Source organism: Leptonychotes weddellii, chromosome 11, assembly GCF_054177405.1.
Source record: "Leptonychotes weddellii isolate Sample4059 chromosome 11, ASM5417740v2, whole genome shotgun sequence".
NCBI lineage: Eukaryota > Metazoa > Chordata > Mammalia > Carnivora > Phocidae > Leptonychotes > Leptonychotes weddellii.
Window position 1 is genome coordinate 65,829,915 of NC_138379.1, and position 20,754 is coordinate 65,850,668.

The 20,754-nt window shown below is 35.1% G+C and overlaps 1 long non-coding RNA gene across 1 annotated transcript in view; it reads right to left on the reverse strand.

Moving 5' to 3' along the window:
* Positions 1 to 15,495, reverse strand: part of LOC145716069 (uncharacterized) — a 24,481-nt gene extending 8,986 nt beyond the window's left edge. The window contains exons 1-2 of the long non-coding RNA XR_014138399.1: positions 15,430 to 15,495; positions 2,790 to 2,965 (exon numbers count right to left, since the gene is read on the reverse strand). This is a non-coding gene — a long non-coding RNA (uncharacterized LOC145716069). The remainder of the gene's footprint in view (positions 1 to 2,789; positions 2,966 to 15,429) is intronic.
* Between the last annotated feature and the right edge of the window lie 5,259 nt (positions 15,496 to 20,754).

Sequence of the window (20,754 nt, forward strand, 5' to 3'; positions counted from 1 at the left end):
CCAGCTTTTTTGATGTCCATTAGCATGGTAAATGGTTTTCTACTCCCTCACTTTCATTCTGGAGGTGTCTTTGGGTCTAAAATGAGTCTCTTGCAGACAGCATATCGATGGGTCTTGTTTTTTTTTTATCCAATCTGATAGCCTGTGTCTTTTGATTGGGGCATTTAGCCCATTTACATTCAGGGTAACTATTGAAAGATAGGAATTTAGTGCCATTGTCTTGCCTGTAAGGTGACTGTTACCATATATTGTCTGTGTTCCTTTCTGGTCTATGTTGCTTTTAGACTCTCTCTTTGCTTAGAGGACCCCTTTCAATATTTCTTGTAGGGCTGGTTTTGTGTTTTCAAATTCCTTTAGTTTTTGTTTGTCCTGGAAACTTTTTTCTCTCCTTCAATTTTCAATGACAGCCTAGCTGGATACAGTATTCTTGGCTGCATATTTTTCTCATTTAGTGCTCTGAATATATCCTGCCAGTCCTTTCTGGCCTGCCAGGTCTCTGTGGATAGGTCTCTCACCAATCTAATGTTTCTACCATTGTAGGTTATAGACCTCTTCTCCTGAGCTGCTTTCAGGAGTTTCTCTGTCTCTGAGACTCGTAAGTTTTACTATTAGATGTCGGGGTGTTGACCTATTTTTATTGATTTTGAGAGGGGTTCTCTGTACCTCCTGGATTTTGATGCCTGTTTCCTTCTCCAAATTAGGGAAGTTCTCTGCTATAATTTGCTCCAATATACCTTCTGCCCCTCTCTCTCTTTCTTCTTCTTCTGGGATCCCAATTATTCTGAAAATGTTTTGTCTTATGGTATCACTTATCTCTTGAATTCTGCCCTCATGATCCAGTAGCTGTTTATCTCTCTTTTTCTCAGCTTATTTTCCATCATTTGGTCTTCTATATCACTAATTCTTTCTTCTGTCTCTTTTCTCTTAGTCGTTAGAGCCTCCATTTTTTATTGCACTTCATTAATAACCTTTTTGATTTTGACTTGGTTAGATTTTAGTTCTTTTATTTCTCCAGAAGGGGTATCTTTATAATCATCATTCTGAACTCTAGTTCTGACATCTTACTAATGTCTGTATTGATTAGGTCTCCCGCAGTTGGTACTGCCTCTTGTTCTTTTTTTGTGGTAATTTTTTCCATCTTGTCATTTTGTCTAGAGGAGAATAGATGAATGAGAGAACAAAATGCCAATAGGGTAACAATGACCCCAGAAAAATATACACTAAACAAATCAGAATAGTCCTGAAACCAGGGGAAAAGAAAGGGAAAGAAAGAAAAAATAAAAAAAATTAAAAATAAAAAAATAAAAGACTATGGTCAAATATAATCAGGCTGGTGCATAGATCAGTGCCACACACTAGGTTTTGGGCATATATTGGTCTGTTAGAAGAAAGTGCCTCCCAAAATTTTAAAGAAAGAAAAACGTATATATGTACAAAAATAAGGGTAAATATGATAAGGGATGGAATATGACTGTAAAGATGAAAATTATAAAAGATTTTATAAAATGAATTGATAAGATAAGAAGTTGTTTGAAAAAGAAAGAAGAGGATTTAAAAAAAAAGAAAAAAGAAAAAAGTGAGAGAATGTGATCAGGCAGGAGACTAGAACAAAGCCAAACACTAGAGATTTAGGGTATATTTTGATCTGTTAGAAGAAACTGTATCCCAAAATTTTAAAGAGAGAACAACTTGTATACATACCAAAAATAAGGTTAACTAATATGAAGGGATAGAATATGACTCTAAAAATGAAGATAAAAAAAGATTTTGTAAAAAAGGGATTGATAAGATGTTGATTGAAAGGGGAAAAAGAAAAATTCAAAAAAAGTATAGAAAAAGAAAAAAAAGAAAATTAAAAAAATTAACTTTGAAAGACTGAAGAATCATGGGAAAAAAGCCATGAATTCTATGTGCTGTATTCCTCTAGAGCTGGAGTTCTGCCGTTCTCTTTGATTGGTAAACTTGGTCTTGGCTGGCTGTTCTTGCTGATCTTCTGGGGGAGTGGCCTGTTGCTGTGGTTCTCAAATATCTTTGTTGGAGATGGAATTGCCCCACTCTTGCTTGGTCAGGGCTAAGTAATCTGCTCGGGTTTGCTCTCAGGAGTTTTTGTTCCATGCAAGCTTTCTGTACAGCTTTGGAGAACAAGAGTGAAATGGTGGCCTCCCAATCTCCACCCAGAGGAGCCAAGAACTCAGGGCCCCACTCCTCAGTGAGGCCCCAGAGAAAAGCAGTCAATCACTCCCGTCTCCCCAGTCTCCCACCTCACTCCATACTCACCCAACCTGTGACCTAGCATTTCTATCTCTGGCACACGACCTAGTGTGGAGTCTCCAAACACAGCAGATTCCTGTGGTGCACTGTCGCACCGTTCCTCCTGGGGGAGAAAGGGGAGGCTCCCCTAATCTGCCGCTTGTTGGGTCCCTGCTCAAAGATCAGTGGCCCAACTGTGCTGTGGATCATGATTTATGGGCCCACCCCAGCTGATAGCCCACTCCTTGGCTCTGTCTCTGCAGCCAGCTTCCCCGCTCTGATACCTGGGAGCTATGCCACACTCAGGCACCCCTGGTTTTTCTGTGACCCTGAGGGTCCTGAGACCACACTGTCCCAGCAAGGCTTCCACCCCCTGCTTAGCTGCTGGAGCGACGTCCCTTAGTGGAGCCAACTTCTAAAATTTCAGATTTTATTCTCTGCTTCTCTATCTCTTGCTGGTAGTGCCTGACGGAGGCTCCCTCCCCCCACTGTCTATCTTCCCATATATCCCCTCAGATTCACTTCTCCACAGGTCCTACCTTCCAGAAAGTGGTTGCTTTTCTGTTCAGAGAATCGCTGTTATTCTTTTCTTTGATCTCCTGTTGAGTTCGTAGGTGTTCTGAATGGTTTGATACTTATCTAGCTGAATTCATGAGACCAGAGGAAATTTAGGTCTCCTACTCCTCTGCCATCTTGCTCCTCCTCCTGTACTCATCTTTTTAAGAAAAGGTAAAAATATTTGATGATTGTATAAAGATACTGTGAAATTAATAACTTTTTTTGAATATGCTTTCTATGGCACAAGGCTCTATACAAATGATCTATTTGAAATGGACGTGTGGTCATAAAACAAATTAAATATTATCCTTTTAATTTTGTCTTTTCAAATTATCTATTCTAAAAATGAGCGAAATCGGAAAGTATGCTAAACATGTAGAAATTAAATGAATTAAATTTTCTATCAGTTTAACAAGTTATAGAACACTTGACAACTCTCACAAAGCTTAATAATAATTATTAAGTAATACCTTCAGTATTTACCATGTTAACGGCATATTGACAAGATGTATTTTACTCTGTGCATATAATTAAAATGAAATAATATAATGGCTTGACTGACAATTGTTTTCAGTTCCATCCTTCCTTCCTGTACACATTTTAAAATATGACTACCTTTGAAGTCAATCTACTTCACATGTGTGCTTTATGATATCACAAGTTTAGGCTTAAGCTAAAATGTAAATCAAACATGGGAAATTTAAACTAGAGGTATTGGGAGAAAATGCAACACAAACCAGGGAAGGGTAATTAAAGAAAAAAAAAAAAGCCTTCTTTGGTTGCTGCAATGAGAGACATCTTACAGACTACGATATGAGTGTTTCCAAATGTTGTCTCTCAGCTCCAAGAATATAGGAGGAACTCAAAGATTTTTAAGAGAAGTTTAAATGGAGAAATCATACTTATTTAGTCTCACCATTTAAGTCAATGCTAGTTGTCCAGTTTACTATCTTTGAACTTAAAATTGGTAGAGATGTCCCCCAAAGAAGTTAATGTTGTCCTGGTTTTCCCAAATGGGAAGAAGGTACACCTAGAGTACTACTTCTTGTCTCAGAGAGTGATTATTAGAGATTTTCTGTTCTAACGAAAAATAAGCAGTGGCTAGCATGTCACCAGATCATATTTGAAATATTCTTTCACATTTATCATAAGTGAAATTTCCTAATTTTCATTTTCTTTTGAACCCTATATTTTTGGTACTCTAATGGTATTTTGAGTGTGTACTCTTATCTAGTGTCATACATCTTCTTTTTTAATTGAACATTTAAAAATTTTATACCATAGTATCTGCTGCTTTGGAATTTGCTTTTGTTATGAGATTATTTATACCAGTGAAAGCTGCCTCTAGGTTAAGCCTCCCCTGCACCTGAGGCACCATCTTTGTTTGAAGGAAAATGAAGTTACAATCACTGTCTCTGAAGCCTATACATCCTCAGTTTTATTTAGGATTAATTGCTCTGAGGTAAGACTCTTGTGTTTACATTGTTTATTTGTTTTCAAATAGGGGTCTATTAAGATTGAAAAGCTTAATCACTTCCTTTAAGCTAAATTTGCTTTCCATCTAAAACATGTCGGTTAATGTGTTTGTTAGCATTAAATGCCTTCTGTTTTTCTTTCAATTTTTATTTGCTTTCTGACTCAAATATTTGCCTTCTTAACATGATCCCCTGAGTTTGTCTTATTGGGTTTCTCATAATCAAAGTTAGCAAATGAACAAATTCTGTGTATCCTTAAAGTTTTATAAAAAAATATTACACATATTGGATATCCCATCTGAATTAAATGAACATCTAATCCAGTCTTGTTCCCTATTTGATTGTCTGCATGTTTTCTCTTTATCTATTTTTTTTGTTATTGTTGTCTTATTTTCAATCAGAGCCTCAGCTATATCAATTTTGAGACATATTCTGTCAAAGAACATAACCCTTATCAATAACTATGTTACCTTCAAACTCAATCAGAAACCTTTTGGAGTATTTTATATTACTCTTCCTACTATTTGTATCCCAAATCTACTCAGTGTCATTAATAACTTAGAATAGCTGTTTTAAACTTTATAGATTGGCACTTCAATTGCTCTTAGAGTGGACTCTGTCCACAGCTTTAAAAGGCCACATCTCAAAAGTTTCCAGAATATTGGCTTCTGCTGAGAGTCCTTCTAGTCCACTTTCTATGATCTTTGTTGGCTTTATTTTGGCTTTTAAGATAATTTCACCTTCATATGTATTTACCTCTGTTATAAGATCTCAGCTTTCCCCATGGAAAAATCTTTTATTTATCCAACTTAACTCTTTCTTTCTTTCTTTCTTTCTTTCTTTCTTTCTTTCTTTCTTTCTTTCTTTCTTTCTTTCTTTCTTTTTCTTTTTTTCACTCACCAATGCTTTTCAACCTATAGGAAGACTAAAGTGTATTTCAAATCATTCTAGTTCTTTTTTTTTCAGGAAAAAAGCAAAAGCAAAAAGATTTGTTTTCCTTAGATATAATGATCCACTCTCAAACATTTGTTGGATTTCCTCCTTTTAGACTTATGATAACTCAGAGATTTCTTCTTGTTATTTTTTTAATCTGTTTTTCTTTAATGGCATGTGTGTGTGTGTGTGTGTGTGTTTAATAACAGACATCCAAACTTACTCATCCAATTACTAATAAATATCTATGGAGGGTTTATCAGTGCCACAATTTTAAGCTCTGAAATCTTAGGTCATGTTCAAAAAAATGCATTAATGAACTCTACTTCAAATCCTCCTTGCAACAATGATTCAAGAAATTATTAGCAATATACTGCATCCAAGATAAATATTTGTATTTAAATGATGATGTGTATTTCTTGTCAATATTATTTACTGATAACCTGTTTTTTATGAATTACATGTAAATGGTGAGGTGTAGCTTCACTGAAGATTAGAAGATATGATTGAGGCAGCTACATGACTAGGAAATTATAAAAGCCCAAGAGACCCTAAAACTGGTCCATGCCCAATCGTCTTGTTCTCTGTAACATATGCATTCCAAGTATGGAGTGACTTGGGGACATTCAGAAACTGCACCTATGGCCTTCACATTATGTTATCACCATGCATATTGTGTGTTGCCTGTCCTTTTTCTTATATTGATAATAAGTAAACTTGACACTGGTGAAGCTTATTGTGCTTTGTAAGTTTGATTGTCAATTTGAAAATAAAATCATTGCTGCTGATTGAGCAGAGTGGGCACTGCCATTCAAAACATTGAAAGGGAAAACAGAATTTGAAAACGCTACTCTTGCATTGCATGCCCCATACTTAACTTTAACAATTTAAAACTAGGCACTTACTATGCTCCTGGATAACACAGAGAAAACAGCTGCATTTAAAACTTTAAAAAGTCTTAGTCTGGTTTGTAGTACTGACTGAAAAGCAGAGTAAAAGAAAAAAAATATATTGTTACTGAAGTTCTGCTTGGTTCAAGATGAGCCTTTATTAGAGATATAGCTAACCTTTGTCACCTTTTTGTGTATTCAAAATCAAACTGCAACTGTCTTTTTATTAAAGTCCTATTATTAAGGCCACCTGCTTTCAAAAACCTAATAATTAATGTTACCCAAATTGGCTTTTCATGTATTTTTTCCACAAGTTCAATTGAACATTTCTTAAAGTTCATAGTTAATACAACAGAAGTTGTGCACTTAAAGTATTCAAATAATTTATTCAAGTTTCTCCAGTCTAAAACAAATTGGAAGATAATTGCAGAAGACAAAGAGATGGATATAAAAATTTTAGCATTATTTCTGATAAAAGCTAGATGGAGAATGTGACATAGGTCTGTAGACAAGAGGGTACACTAACATTTTTCTCCTAAAGTAGATAGACTTACATGTACAGCCATAGGCCACAGAAGACAAGTATCGGCCTCTCCATGAGGCGTAACCCTTGCAGAATTGAATACATATAGAAGCAGAAATTCTGAGCTTGTTCGTAGATAATAAAATCCCCCAAAGAAGAGAGAAAAGTTCTGAGTCAAACATGCTCAGCTCCAATCTTATTAGGTTTGGAAAATGGATTTCATCCCTTTTAGGGAAGGATAGGGAATAAGTTATCCTTCTAAATAATACCCCCTTGTTCCTTCCACTATTAGTCTGTAAGTACTGTGAGGGAAAAGATAATGTTTATTTTTCACACAATGTGTACCTAAATCTTTCCCAGTACCCTGTATCAGCCACTTAAACACTCTTGAAGAATGAAGAAACAAATCAAGAAAAGAAAGTGAAGAGGAATATTAGTGGTGTTTTTGAGGAATTAAATAGTAGAAAGAAAAGCAAAATTTAGGTAGTTAAGGAAAATTAGATGGTTTGAGTATAAAATTAATTTATCAGCACATGAAATCATTAAATTAAGAGGTGTAATTCAATATGTGAGAGAATTAGCATTGATATATTTTTTAAATGTATTTTTAAAAAGATTTTATTTATTCATTTGAGACACTGAGATACAGAGAGAGAGAGAGAGCATGAGCAGGGAGAGAGGCAGAGGGAGAGGGAGAAGCAGGCTCCCTGCTGAGCCAGGAGCCTGATGTGGGGCTCGATCCCAGGACCCTGGGATCATGACCTGGGCTTAAGGCAGATGCTTAACCATCTGAGCCACCCAGGCACCCTAGCATTGATATTTTTAATACTAGTAGCTCTTTTTTTTAATATTAGTAACTTCTTATTAAAAGTTAGTGGATATATTTATTTATTTATTTATTTACCTAGAATTTAAAATTTTATTTTATTTTATTTTTTTTTAAAGATTTTATTTATTTATTTGACAGAGCGAGAGAGCACAAGCAGGGGGAACAGTAGAAGGAGAGGGAGAAGCAGGCTCCATGCCAAGCAGGGAGCCCGATGCGGGGCTCGATCCCAGGACCCTGAGATCATGACCTGAGCCGAAGGCAGACACTTAACCATCTGAGCCACCCAGGCGCCCCAAAAATTTTATTTTATTTTTTAAGATTTTATTTATTTATTTGTGAGAGAGTGAGTGAGCACAAGCAGGGGGAGCGGCAGGCAAAAGGAGAAGCAGGCCCCCCACTGAGCAGGGAGCCGGATGTGGGACTTGATCACTGAACCCTGGGATCATGACCTGAGCAGAAGGCAGACACTTAACTGACTCAGCCACCCAGGTATCCCAGGAATTTCAAATTTTAAATATGTGTTCTTGCAAAAGAAAAAAAAAGAAGAAGAAACTAGTGAATTTTGAAGGAAGTATCACTGAAATACATTTTACTTGGTAATAAGAGATAATGTAATGTAAGACTTAACCAGAGTCCTAAGTTTTAGAAAGAAAAAGGTCATTCCCCTCCTCCAACCATGACTTTGATAAAATTTGACATCATAAATGTAGGGAAAAAAAGATCTATAGATCAAGAAAATCATTATTTTTAGTTTAATTTTATAATAAAATAATATGCTTAGTAGAAGATATAATCTTTCACTCAACAAATAATATTATTGGTTTTAAGTTGCCAGGCTTTCCATCAGTGGCTGAAGATGCATGGAAATATAATGCCCAGTCCTGACTTCATGGAGCTCTGATATATATCTCTTACTAGCATCATTATAAAATCTGCACCTAAAAAAGAAGTGTCATAGATATGCTCCAACAATATTTTGAAATGACCCTAGGAAGTAAATCTAAACCAAATGAAGGTTTTAGGTAGGTTTCTTGATAAGTAGCAAAACAGATTTCAAAATTAAAAGATATACTGTAGTGAAGACATTCTTTTAGCTGAGACTGTTATCAGAGGAATCATATATATTGGGTTAGATATATCAAAAGTGGCCTATAATATAAAGCAATGCTTGAGTTAAGAGAGATGATTTTCACCTATGGTCTGAGGTAGAATACTAATTTATTATACTCCCAAATAGATACTATGGAAACTAAGTCTTGCTCTGAGGGAAAAATAGTTAATATTGGCTAAACATGAAGGCAGGGCTCCAGCCAAGTAGTGGTCTTAGTTTTTAAAATAAGGCTTTGTTGTAGAGAAATATTCAACTATTACTCAGAAACTGAAAAAAAATAAAATAACTCCACTCACATAGAATGGATGCGCATGAAAACAAAGTCTGTAATTGAATAAGCATTCTAACATTGTGGGCTTGTTACATAAATGCACAAAATACTAAGTTTATTGTTATCCAATAAATATAGGTTAAGTAGAGTTAAAATTGGTAGTAAGGAGAGTGACAAGTTAGCTTTTAGTGGTAAAGTAAAATTAATGATTAAGACAAATTTTATTTTTTCTAAAAAATATAAGAAAGAAATCAAGCTTGTAAAAAATATTTGAGGTGAAAAAAGAAACAAAGCTTGTGAGTATATCCAGGACACTGCATACTAGTTAAGACTAAATTGGAAGCATAGAATCAAAAACACATGTTAACAATGACTTAAAGAAACTTCCAACTACTGCCTAAGGTGTAGAAAGCGAAGAATCTAACGCTCCCAACCTAATGATAATATAAAAGTAGATAATCTATAACATTAACAATTTTTGAACCCATCAGAGAGCTGAAATTGCATGACAAGACAGTAGTTAGAATTTAAGGAAAGTCAGTCTCCTTCCAAGGAGAATCAAGGTGTGAGTATTTGCTTCCATGTGGTGAGCATGGGAAGAAGACAGTCATTGTACAAGTGGGTCTTGTATAAGTGGGCCTCAGTGAAAATTTTCAGTGAATTGCTAACTGCTGGATGTTGCTTGACAGAAGAGTGTAGAATCTCAGGGGTCCATTGACATAAGAATTCTTAATTATTTACACACTCTTCCATTGGTTCTCCTGAGGTATTCACAAGAAAGATTGAGGAAAAGAAGGAAGACAGGAGAAGGCATTCCTGGGTGGTGCAGAACTGGAGAAGGGTGCAGTCACCACTCGGAAAAAGCACAAAATCCCACTCACAACTTTCTGACCTAAGGAACAAAAGCCTAAAGTAAACATAGAGGAACAAAGAAAAAAGATTTTAAAAAGAATTGGGAGGATTAATTAGGATTTTATTGATTCACTTCATATTTGGTTCTGTAATTTTAGCCAGGTCTTAAATAACAAAATGCATTTAAAATGTCACTGGTTTTTAAATTATTTTTCTCTCAATGTGGCACATAACAAGCATATATTAAGTATTCTATTTCAACTTCAAATGGTGGGTGTTAAAATTTCAAATGAAATAGTTTAAGTGTTTCCTTAAAAATATTTAATAATATTAAAGGAGAACATTTTAAAAACTAAAAAAAAAAAAAAAAAAAAAGTACCAGAGACCTTCCTTTAGATTTGCTCCAAGGAAAGTTGATATTTTTTTCCTTTTTTTTTTTTTTAAGATCTATTTATTTGAGAGAGTTTGAGGAAAAGAACACAGTGGGGGAGGGGCAGAGGGAGAGGGAGAGAGTATCTCAAGCAGACTCCCCACTGAGTGAGGAGCCCAATGCAAGGCTCACTCTAATGACCCTGAACTTGAGCCAAAATCAAGAGTCAAATGCTTAACTGGCTGAGCCACACAGGTGCCCCAAAAGTTGATATTTTCTAGGTAATCTAAATAACCCATCCCCACTGAGGCTGCTGCCACCCCTAATCCTAACCACCACCTTCACTACAATTGATAGCAGATCATATGAGCTTGTTTATTTCCATCATAATACTTGCAGCACACACTATAACTTGTTCTAGATATACTGTACTCGTGACTTCATCACTAATGCCCAGTAACTAAAAACTACTTAAAAGATAATTGACATTAAAATGTTAAGTTTTATTCTCTCCACTTATTAAGGTCAAGAATGATATGGAAATTCTGTAAATTCATGATAGATCTAGTCTTCCTTTGTATTGTTACTTAACTCTCCTAAGGGGTCACTCTCAACCTTATGATTTAAGTTACTTCCAATGCATATCTGTATTTTGTCCAGCAGAGATGGTAACAGAAGAAAACGAGTTGCTTCCCTGACATCAAAGTTACCTCTTGGAAGTTGCCTGGATAATTTTGGCTTCTATTTCATTGACCATATCTAGCTATTAGAGAGATAGGGAAATATCACTTTTTCTGGGCAGCAATATGAAAAGCTAAAATTTGGTGGGTTTAATATCTAGAAAAAAATGAAGTTGAAAAGTCCTGAATTAACCAAAAAAGTGCTATCATGGTTGCAACTTCTATCACCTTTCAATTTTCTTTTCCTGGGTGTTTAAAAATAGGCAGAGTGGCTTACAGTAATTTTACTGAAAAAAATTAAAAATAATAATAAAGAAAATCTTTGCAAATCATGTAGTAGTAATAGTGCAGATTTTAAGATATGTAACTAGAGCAAAATTAAACAAATTTGTCTATTTGATTTTACTGAAAATACATTTAACAGTCTTGTGCAGCTAAGATGAGAGAGGAATGAATATTCTTAATATTATAATAACAATAATATTAGATCATAAGATTTTAGTGATTAAAAAAGTCTTGGAGATTTTTAAATTCCAATTCCTTATTTTATAAACAAGGAAGTTAAAGTGCATAGGTTTTTAAATGTCATGCTCAAAATCACAATGCTGGTAGTAAAAGAGATGGGAGTGGATACCAGTCTCATCTCTTCCTATGCTTTTTATTTTATAACATGCTGTCAGGTTAGGTTTTTAATAATGGTATCATTTAAATAAGGGGGCTCAGCTTACTGTCTAGTCTGTATGCCCACTGTAATATGAATGTGGAAAAAAGCTATTATTGATTGGCTGTCATTTTTTGTTCAGACTCCATTATCCAAATTATGGCTGAAGTTTATTTTTTATTTTTTTGAAGATTTTATTTATTTATTTAAAAGAGAGAGAATGAGAGACAGAGAGCACGAGAGAGAAGAGGGCAGAGGGAGAAGCAGACCCCCTGCCAAGCAGGGAGCCCGATGTGGGACTAGATCCCGGGACTCCAGGATCATGACCGGAGCCAAAGGCAGTCGCTTAACCAACTGAGCCACCCAGGCGCCCGTGGCTGAAGTTTATATATTTTCAGAGGACAGACTGATGTGGGGAATATGTTGGGGATTAGAGAAGCAAATTCATCTTGGGAATTTGAAAGATAGATGAGTATCTATGTCCCCAGCATACTTTGAGCTGATTCTTCCCTGTATTCTTTGAGGTGAAGAAATGGATGTCCAGTGAGAAAGATTCTTGGAATAGCTACCACTTTACTAGAAGTCTCAGTCAGATAGTGAATACAGAACCTTCCCCATCAATATATAAGTCAAAGCAGTCAATAGCCTTAAGATTGTACCAAACTGCAACTGGGATTAAACAGATTTGGAAGAGTGTATGTGAATTCCAGAACACCTAGTTTGCTAACAGTATAAATTCACCCCCAGAATATTAGTTAACTTTGCAACAATGTGATCTAAAATATATATGATTTAATATTTTGGACTCCATCATGTCAGGATGTTACTATTATCATAACTAGTTTTGATATTCAGCCTATATATAGGTACAGCTATACAAATTATTCAAATAATGAGATTTGTTTATACCAGTTGGTAAATAGCCAATAGCCTAATCTCTGCAACCTTTTTCAGATCAAATTTGGGTCAAATCTGGATTTGTTCAAATACAAAAAATAATAACTCTTTATTTATTATGATATTTATATCACTATATTTATGCTACAGACTGACTTCATTCTGACTGGTCTGAACCCATATCTTTCCTAGTGTAAAATTTTGAAAATTACTTCTCATCATAACCAACCCAAGTTAAGCTTTCTAAATGTTATTTTCCTCTGACTATTCATTATTGCATGGTCTTTTTATTTTGAAGTAATCTTCATTAGTTCTCTCACTGCCTCCCTTTATCTTAGTATCTTGATCAGTGCCTTTATGAATAAATGTGTTTATTCTTCCTGAAATAAAAAAATTAGCACAATGCAATGTTTTTAAGAAATATAAATACATTTTACATAAAAGTTATTTGGATTGGGACGCCTGGGTGGCTCAGTTGGTTAAGCATCTGCCTTTGGCTCAGGTCATGATCCCAGGGCCCTGGGATCAAGTCCCCCATCAGGCTCCTTGCTCAGCAGGGAGCCTGCTTTTCCCTCTGCCTGCCACTCCCCCTACTTGTGCTTTCTCTCTCTCTCTGACAAATAAATAAATAAAATCCTTAAAAAATTATTTTTATTAATAATTAGTTGAAAACAAGTTATTTTATTTCAAAATATGCATATTTTAAATTAGCATTTTCAGTATAACATACTTATTAACAAAACAAAAGGAGAAAATACCAAGTAAAACAAATCATTTTCTACCCACCACAGCTTTGTATTAAAATACCAAACCAATATATTTAGATGTCACATACAGGTATTAGTGAATTCATTATTCTGTTTTATAAACATTTGCTAAACAGCTACAATGTTTGAGGTTTTGTGGTAGGTCGATATTAGAGGCACTTTCCTTCTTTTAATAAGCTTCTTATCAGGAAAATGGGAAAGCAAAGGGGCAAATGAAGTTCATTTAAATTGTGAAATATTTCATAAGACCCTTATGAAACATTTCACAAGACCCTCCCCCCATAGAGGATCAGTGTATGCCCATGACATGGTGAGTCTCTAAAATCTGGAGTTTTGAAACCCAGTGGCCACCTAAGATAAAACACCAGAGTAGTGTGCTGTCAGGTGGGCAGACAGCTCAGACACAGGCAGGATAAAGGCAGGGATCTGACTGACAGAATTCTGGGACCAAGAGAGGAAATTATTTGCTCTTCTGTGAGGGCTTCCTACTATTTGTAGCAGGTGTGAACTCCCCTTTCCAGGGACAAGAGGTGGCCAACACTATTTTCAACCTTCTCATCAGCATGGACAGACTTCAGCAAGCAGCACAGCCCACACAGTGTAGTCTTGAACCACTTACACCAACTCTCACCCTCCTGTGCTCTGTAAGTGCCACTTTTGATAGGGTAAGAGTGATTGAGAGCCAGAGCAACAGCAGATCCCTCCCTCAGAGGACCAGCACAATCCCCACAACCCTGCACACACCAGGTCTACTGTTCATAGAGTGTTGCAATGTTTGAACTCTAGTGGAAATAGGAACAGGTAGAGACTTTCCTAACACCCAAAAGACAGAGATGTAGACAAATGCCAAGATGGAGGAATTCATCCCAAAAGAAAGAACAATAAAGTTCACAGCCAGGGAACTAATCAAAATGAGATAAGTAATATGTCTGAATCAGAATTTAAAACAACAATAATAAGGATACTAGCTGAGCTTGAGAAAGCATAGGAGAAACCAAAGAGACACCCTTACCACAGAGATAAAAGACCTAAACACTAGTCAGGCCCAAATAAAAAATGCTATAACTGAGAGGCAAAACTGACTGGATGTAATGACCATAAGGATGGAAGAAATAGAGGAATGAATAAGTGATAGAGACGATAAAATTATGGAAAATAATGAAAAATGAAAAGAAGAGGGAAAGAAAAATATTGGATCACAAATGTAGACTTAAGGAACTTAGCAACTCCATTAAAACATAATAACATTCATATCATAGGAGTCCTGAAAGAAGAAGAGGGGGGAAAAGGGCAGAAGGTTTATCTGAGAAAATTATAGCTGAAAACTTCCCTAATCTGGGGAAAGAAACAGACATCCAGATCCCAGAGGCACAGAGAACTTCCATCAAAATCAACAAAAGCCAGCCTACACCAAGACATATTGGTAAAATTTGCAAAATATGGAGATAAGGAAAGAACACTAAAATGCAGCAAGGTAAAAAAAAAAAAAAAAAAAAAAAGAATAATCACTAACCTACACAGGAAGACAAATCAGGTTAGCAACAGATCTCTCCACAAAAATTTGGCAGGCCAGAAGAGAGTGGCATGATATAATCAATGTACTGATTGGGAAAAATTTGTAGCCAAGAATACTTTACTCAACAAGGCTGTCATCCAAACAAAAACTGAAGGAATTCATGATCACTAAACCAGCCCTACAAGAAATATTAAAGGGGACTCTTTGAGTGGGAAAGAAACAACAAAAGTAATAAAGTCTAGAAAGGAGCAGAGAAAATCTCCAGAAACAAGGACATTACAGGTAATACAATAGCACTAAATTCATATCTATAGATAATCACTCTGAATGTAAATGGGCTAAATGCTCCAATCAAAAGGCATAGCATATCAGAATGGAAAAACAAAAACAAACAAACAACAACAACAATAAAAAACAAGACCTAGCTATATGCTGCCTATAAGAAACTCATTTTAGACATAAAGATACTAGCAGATTGAAAGTGAGGAGATGGAGAACCATCAATCATGCTAATGGACACCAAAAGAAAGCCAGAGGAGGCCATTCTTAACAAACTAGACAAAAAGATTTTAAACCAAAGACTGTAACAAGAGATGAAGAAGATCACTACATCATAATAAAGGGGTCTATCCAACCAGAAGATCAAATTATTGTAAATATTTATGCCCCCAACTTGGGAGCACCCAAACATATAATTTAATATCACACATAAAGAAATCCATTGATAACAATAAAATAGTAGTAGGGGACTTTGACATCCACTTTCAGAAATGGACAGATCATCTAAGCTGAAAATCAACAAGGAAACAATGGCTTCGAATGACACACTGGACAAGATGGACTTACCAGATGTATTCAGAACGTTTCATACTAAAGCAGCAGGATACACATCCTTTTCAAGTGCACATGGAACATTCTCTAGAATAGATCACATACTGGGTCACAATTCAGACTTCAACAAATACAAAAAGATCGAGATCATACCATGCATATTTTCAGACCACAACACTATGAAATTTGAAGTCAACCATAAGAGAAAATTGGAAAAAAACACAAATACATGGAGGTTAAGGAACATCCTAACTAAAGAATGAATGGGTTAACCAGGAAATTAAAGAATAAAAAAGTACATGCAAGCAAATGAAAATGAAAACATGATAGTCCAGAAACTTTGGATGCAGTACAGGTGGTCATAAGAGGGAAATATATAGCAATACAGGCATACCTCCAGAAGCAAGAAAAGTGTCAAATACACAACCTAAATTTACACCTAAAGGAACTAAAAAGGAATAGTAAATAAAACCTAAAGCTAATACAAGAAAAGAAATGACTGAGATTAGAGTAGAAATAAATGATATGGAAACAAAAGCAATGACAAGAACAACAACAAAACAGAACAGATCAACCCAACTAAGAACTGGTTGTCTGAAAGAATTAATAAAATTGATAAACCCCATCCAGACTTATAAAAAGGAAAAGAGAAAGGGCCCAAATAAGTAAAATCATGACAGAAAGAGGAGAGATCACAACCAACACCACAGAAATACAAACAATTATAAGAGAATAACAACACAGGAAAAGAAAAATTAAGTAACATTGTGAATTTCATATTAATAACGAGTGAAGCCAGGATTTAAACCTAGTTAGGCTGTCTTCTGAACCTTTGGTCTTAAACTACTGCATGAGTCCTTAATCATGGCAGTATACCATTTCTCTTCATACTAACATGACACTGTCCAGCTTTTTTTATCCTTTGTTCTGAAAATGCATTTGGAATGAAGTAATATATTATTAAAGATTAACACTGACCATTTTAATTTTTTATCCGGGCTTAATAAGGTTTAGAAGACAAAGTACCTAGTAAGCCTTCAACAGTAGAAAAATCAATAAAAATAATATTCACAATAATGGAAGACCACAACCATCTTTTTCATTTGAATCTAATATTTATGTCTCACTAATGAGTCTAAAGTACTGTTTTCATTTATTACTTAGATAAATTTATAAGATAATTTTTATATAGTAATACACTAATGCTATCTACCCCAAATATTTTTTTGACTTTATTCAGTTTAAGAAATATGAGTTGCTTTATAAGTTTGTATTAAAGGCTTAAGGTTGACTATAAAAATCTTTACAATAAATTATTTTGTAATTAAAATGTCATAACTGGCCAGTGGTCACTGTAAAATTTGTAATCATGTTTCTGTTTTTATTTATGATTGTTTTGTCCAAAATATGACTAGGCAACATTGAATCATTCCCACATCATCAGAGATTCAAGTCTAATGCCCAATGACATATTAGTAAGGCATGGTTATTTTTCTATATTAAAGAGACAGAGATCAGATTCAAGGAGGCTGTGGCAGTTGGAATCTATGGGATAGAGTAAGGAGAGAAAGGAAATAGATAGATAAAAAGATCCAGAAATCTGAAAAGAAGACTTCTGAGTCTGTTGGTAAATGTCAAACCATGCATACATAGGATGAAACTCCATAAAGCTGGAAAAGAATGATCAGAAAGCTGTATGTTGAACAATTTCCATGCAGGACTTAGAGACATTCAAGTTCTACCAACCAATGTTGAAAATCCTCATAAAAACCAAGGACATTCAATAGAGAAACTGCAAGTCTTGTTCCTTAATAAGTGACTAAACTAATCCTGAGGTAAAAGTTCTATTCCCAACAAAAGTTAAGAAACAAAAAACAAACCAAAAAAAACAAGTCAGTAAAGAATCAAGGTGCTCTGCAAATAAAATCACTTCCTACCAGAACAAAGCCCAACATTGATAAAGTAAAATAATAAATTACACTGTTCAAAAATGTAAAATTCATGATGTGAAGATTCTGATATAAAAATTACTAGGCCTGTAAAAATCAGGAAAATGTGACCCACAACCAGGAGAAAAACCAGTAACCAGAAAGAGATACAGAAGTGATAAAATTATGAGATTAGCAGGCACTCTTTAAAGTATTAAAAATATGCTCACTGACTTAAAGAAAAAGAATAGAATAAAGAAATGGAAGACTTAAAACCAAACTAAGTGAATCTTCCAGAGATGAGCATATATTGTCTGTACTAAGGAAGTTCACTGGCACAGATGAATTGCAGATTAGATGTTGCAGAAGGAAATATCAGCAACTTGAAAACATAATAATAGGAACCATGGACTAAAATGGAAAGACAAGATTGGAAGAAATGAGCTGAGTCTCAGTGTCTGTGAGACAATATCAAGTAGTCTAACTTTTGTGACGTTGAGTCCCAAAATGAGAAGTGAGAAAGCAGACAGAAAAAAAAAAAAAATGATGTAAGGACATTTTTTTTTTTTTAATTTGAGAAACTACAGAGAGAAATAGCCAAAGATATAATCATACTGAGACATTTTAACACATCTCCCTCAGTAACTGATAGCTCATCAAGATAAAATCAAGGCTATGCAGTTTCTGCCTGTTTCTCATGGGACACTTGCTCTGGGAGAAGCCAGTCATCATGTAAGAAGTTTAACTATTCTGACACTGCTGTCTGGAGAAACCATAGATAAACACTTGAAAGCCTCAGATGAACTCCCTACAGAAAATCAGTATCAACTCACAGCAACGTAAGTGAACCATGTTAGATGTCAACTTAACTGAAACTTCAAGGGACTGCATTCTCAGCCAATATTTGGATATTATCCCATAAATGAACCCAGCTAAGCTGTCCCCAAATTCCTGACCCACAATATAAAATTATCATTTAGAGCTGCTAAATTTTGACATATTTTCTTATCCAGAAATTGATCACTGGAACAGTAAACAAATTCATAACCTGATATAGACATGACAGGAAATTTAAAAAAAAAAAAGAACATTAATCTCACTTTTGATCATGGTTGCAAAAATCTTAGTCAATATACTAACTATAGGGGCACCTGGGTGGCTCAGTCAGTTAAGTGTCTGCCTTCAGCTGAGGTCATGGTCCCAGGGTCCTGGGATCAAGCCCCACATCGGGCTCCCTGCTTAGTGGGGACCCTGCTTCTTCCTTTCCCTCTGGCTGCTTCTTGCTCTCCCTCTCCTGCCACTCCCCCTGCTTGTGCTCTCTGTCAAATGAATAAAGTCTTTAGAAAAAAAATATACACTAACTATACATACAGCAATAGACAGCTGATTAGATAGACTGATAGGTGATAGATAGATAGATAGATAGATAGATAGATAGATAGATAGATAGATGATAGATAGATAGATGATAGATAATATGCCATAAGCAAACCAGTTTTTTTTTTCCCCTCCAGGAATGCAGTATTGCTTTGACATTTGAAAATCTATCAGTGTAATTCAACATATTAACAGAGTAAAGAAGAAAAATAATTGATTATTACAATAGGTTCAGAAAAAAAACATGTAATGAAATTCAACATCCATTCATGATAAACAGTTTTAGCAAACTAATTTCCCTGCACATCTGTTGGGAGTGTAATTAGGTATAGCCACTGGGGAAAACTATTTTGACATTGTTGACTTTGCACATATGCCTACCCAATGGTCCTGAATTTTTACTCCTAGGTTTATACTCAATATACATGCATACAAGCAACAAAATATATGTATAAAATTTTCTTAGCTGCACCATTTGAAAGAATACCAAGTTGGAAGCAATCCAAATACCCATCAACATTTGAATGAATAAATAAATTGTGTTTTTATTCATACAATGAAATATGACTTAGCAGCAAAAATAAACATATACGTAAGAACATGGATTAATATCATATGCAAAATGTTAAATGAATAAAAGCTACACACAAAAGAATAGACACCATATGGTACCATTTTTTAAAGTCCCTAAAATGACAAACATCTATAATTAAAAAATTCAAGATAGTGTTTACATTTGAGAAGGAGGAGGAAGGAGTCATCTAGAAGTGGCATGTGGAATGCTTTGGATGTGCTGGTAATAAACAATTTCTTGATCTATATTTATGATTTCTCAGGTATAGTCACTTAGTAACAACCACTCATAAGCAAAATAAAGCCCCCCTCACAAAGACATTCATGTCCAAATTCCTCAATCTTGTGAACATGTAAGTTATATGGCAAAGGAGAACTAAAGGTACAGATGGAATTAAGGTTAGTAATCAACTAATCTTGAAATGGAAAGATTATCCTGGATTATGTGGATGAGTGGGTTGGGAGATGTAACCACACAGTGGAAGAGGGAGTCAGAAGAGTGAGAACCAGAGAAATGGCAGCATAAGGACTTTGCCTTACATTGCTGGCTTTGAAGATGGAGTCATGGGGCCATGAACCAAGGATGGTGGGTGGTTTTTAGAAGCACTCTCTTCCACAAACTACAAAAAGAGCAGGACCCTACTGACATCTTGATTTTAGCACAGTCAGATCCATTTCTGACTTTTGACCTCCAGAATTGTGAGATAACAAATTTGTTATTTTAAACCACTAACTTTGCTATAATTTGCTACATAAAGTAGTAGTAAGGAAACTAATAAATGTCATCAAGCTATACATTATTTGTGTACCTTTTGTAGTTATTTAACATTTTCAATAAAAATAAAAAAAAAATTATGTGTGTGTATGATCTAGATTATCAATTTCAGATTGAGATTTATTTATTTATTTTTAATTTAATTTAATTTTATTTAAATTCAATTAATTAACATACAGTGTATTATTAGTTCCAGAGGTAGAGTTCAGTGATTCATCAGTTGTATATAATACCCAGTGTTCATTATATTCACGTGCCTTTCTTAATGCCTGTCACCCAGTTATCCTATTCCCCTACCCCCAGCAACCTTCAGTTTGTTTCCTATAGTTAAGAGTTTCTTTTCTTTTTTTTTTTAATTCTTATGTTAATCCCCATACATTACATCATTAGTTCTAGATGAAGTGTTCCATGATTCATTGTTTGTGTTTAACACCCAGTGCTCCATGCAGAACGTGCCCTCCTCAATACCCACCACCAGGCCAACCCATCCTCCCACCCCCCTCCCCTCTAGAACACCCAGCCTGTTTTTCAGAGTCCATTGTCTCTCATGGTTCGTCCACCCCTCTGATTTCCCCCGCTTCATTCTTCCCCTCCCGCTACCTTCTTCTTCTTTTTTTTTTTCTTAACATATATTGCATTATTTGTTTCAGAGGTACAGATCTGAGATTCAACAGCCTTGCACAATTC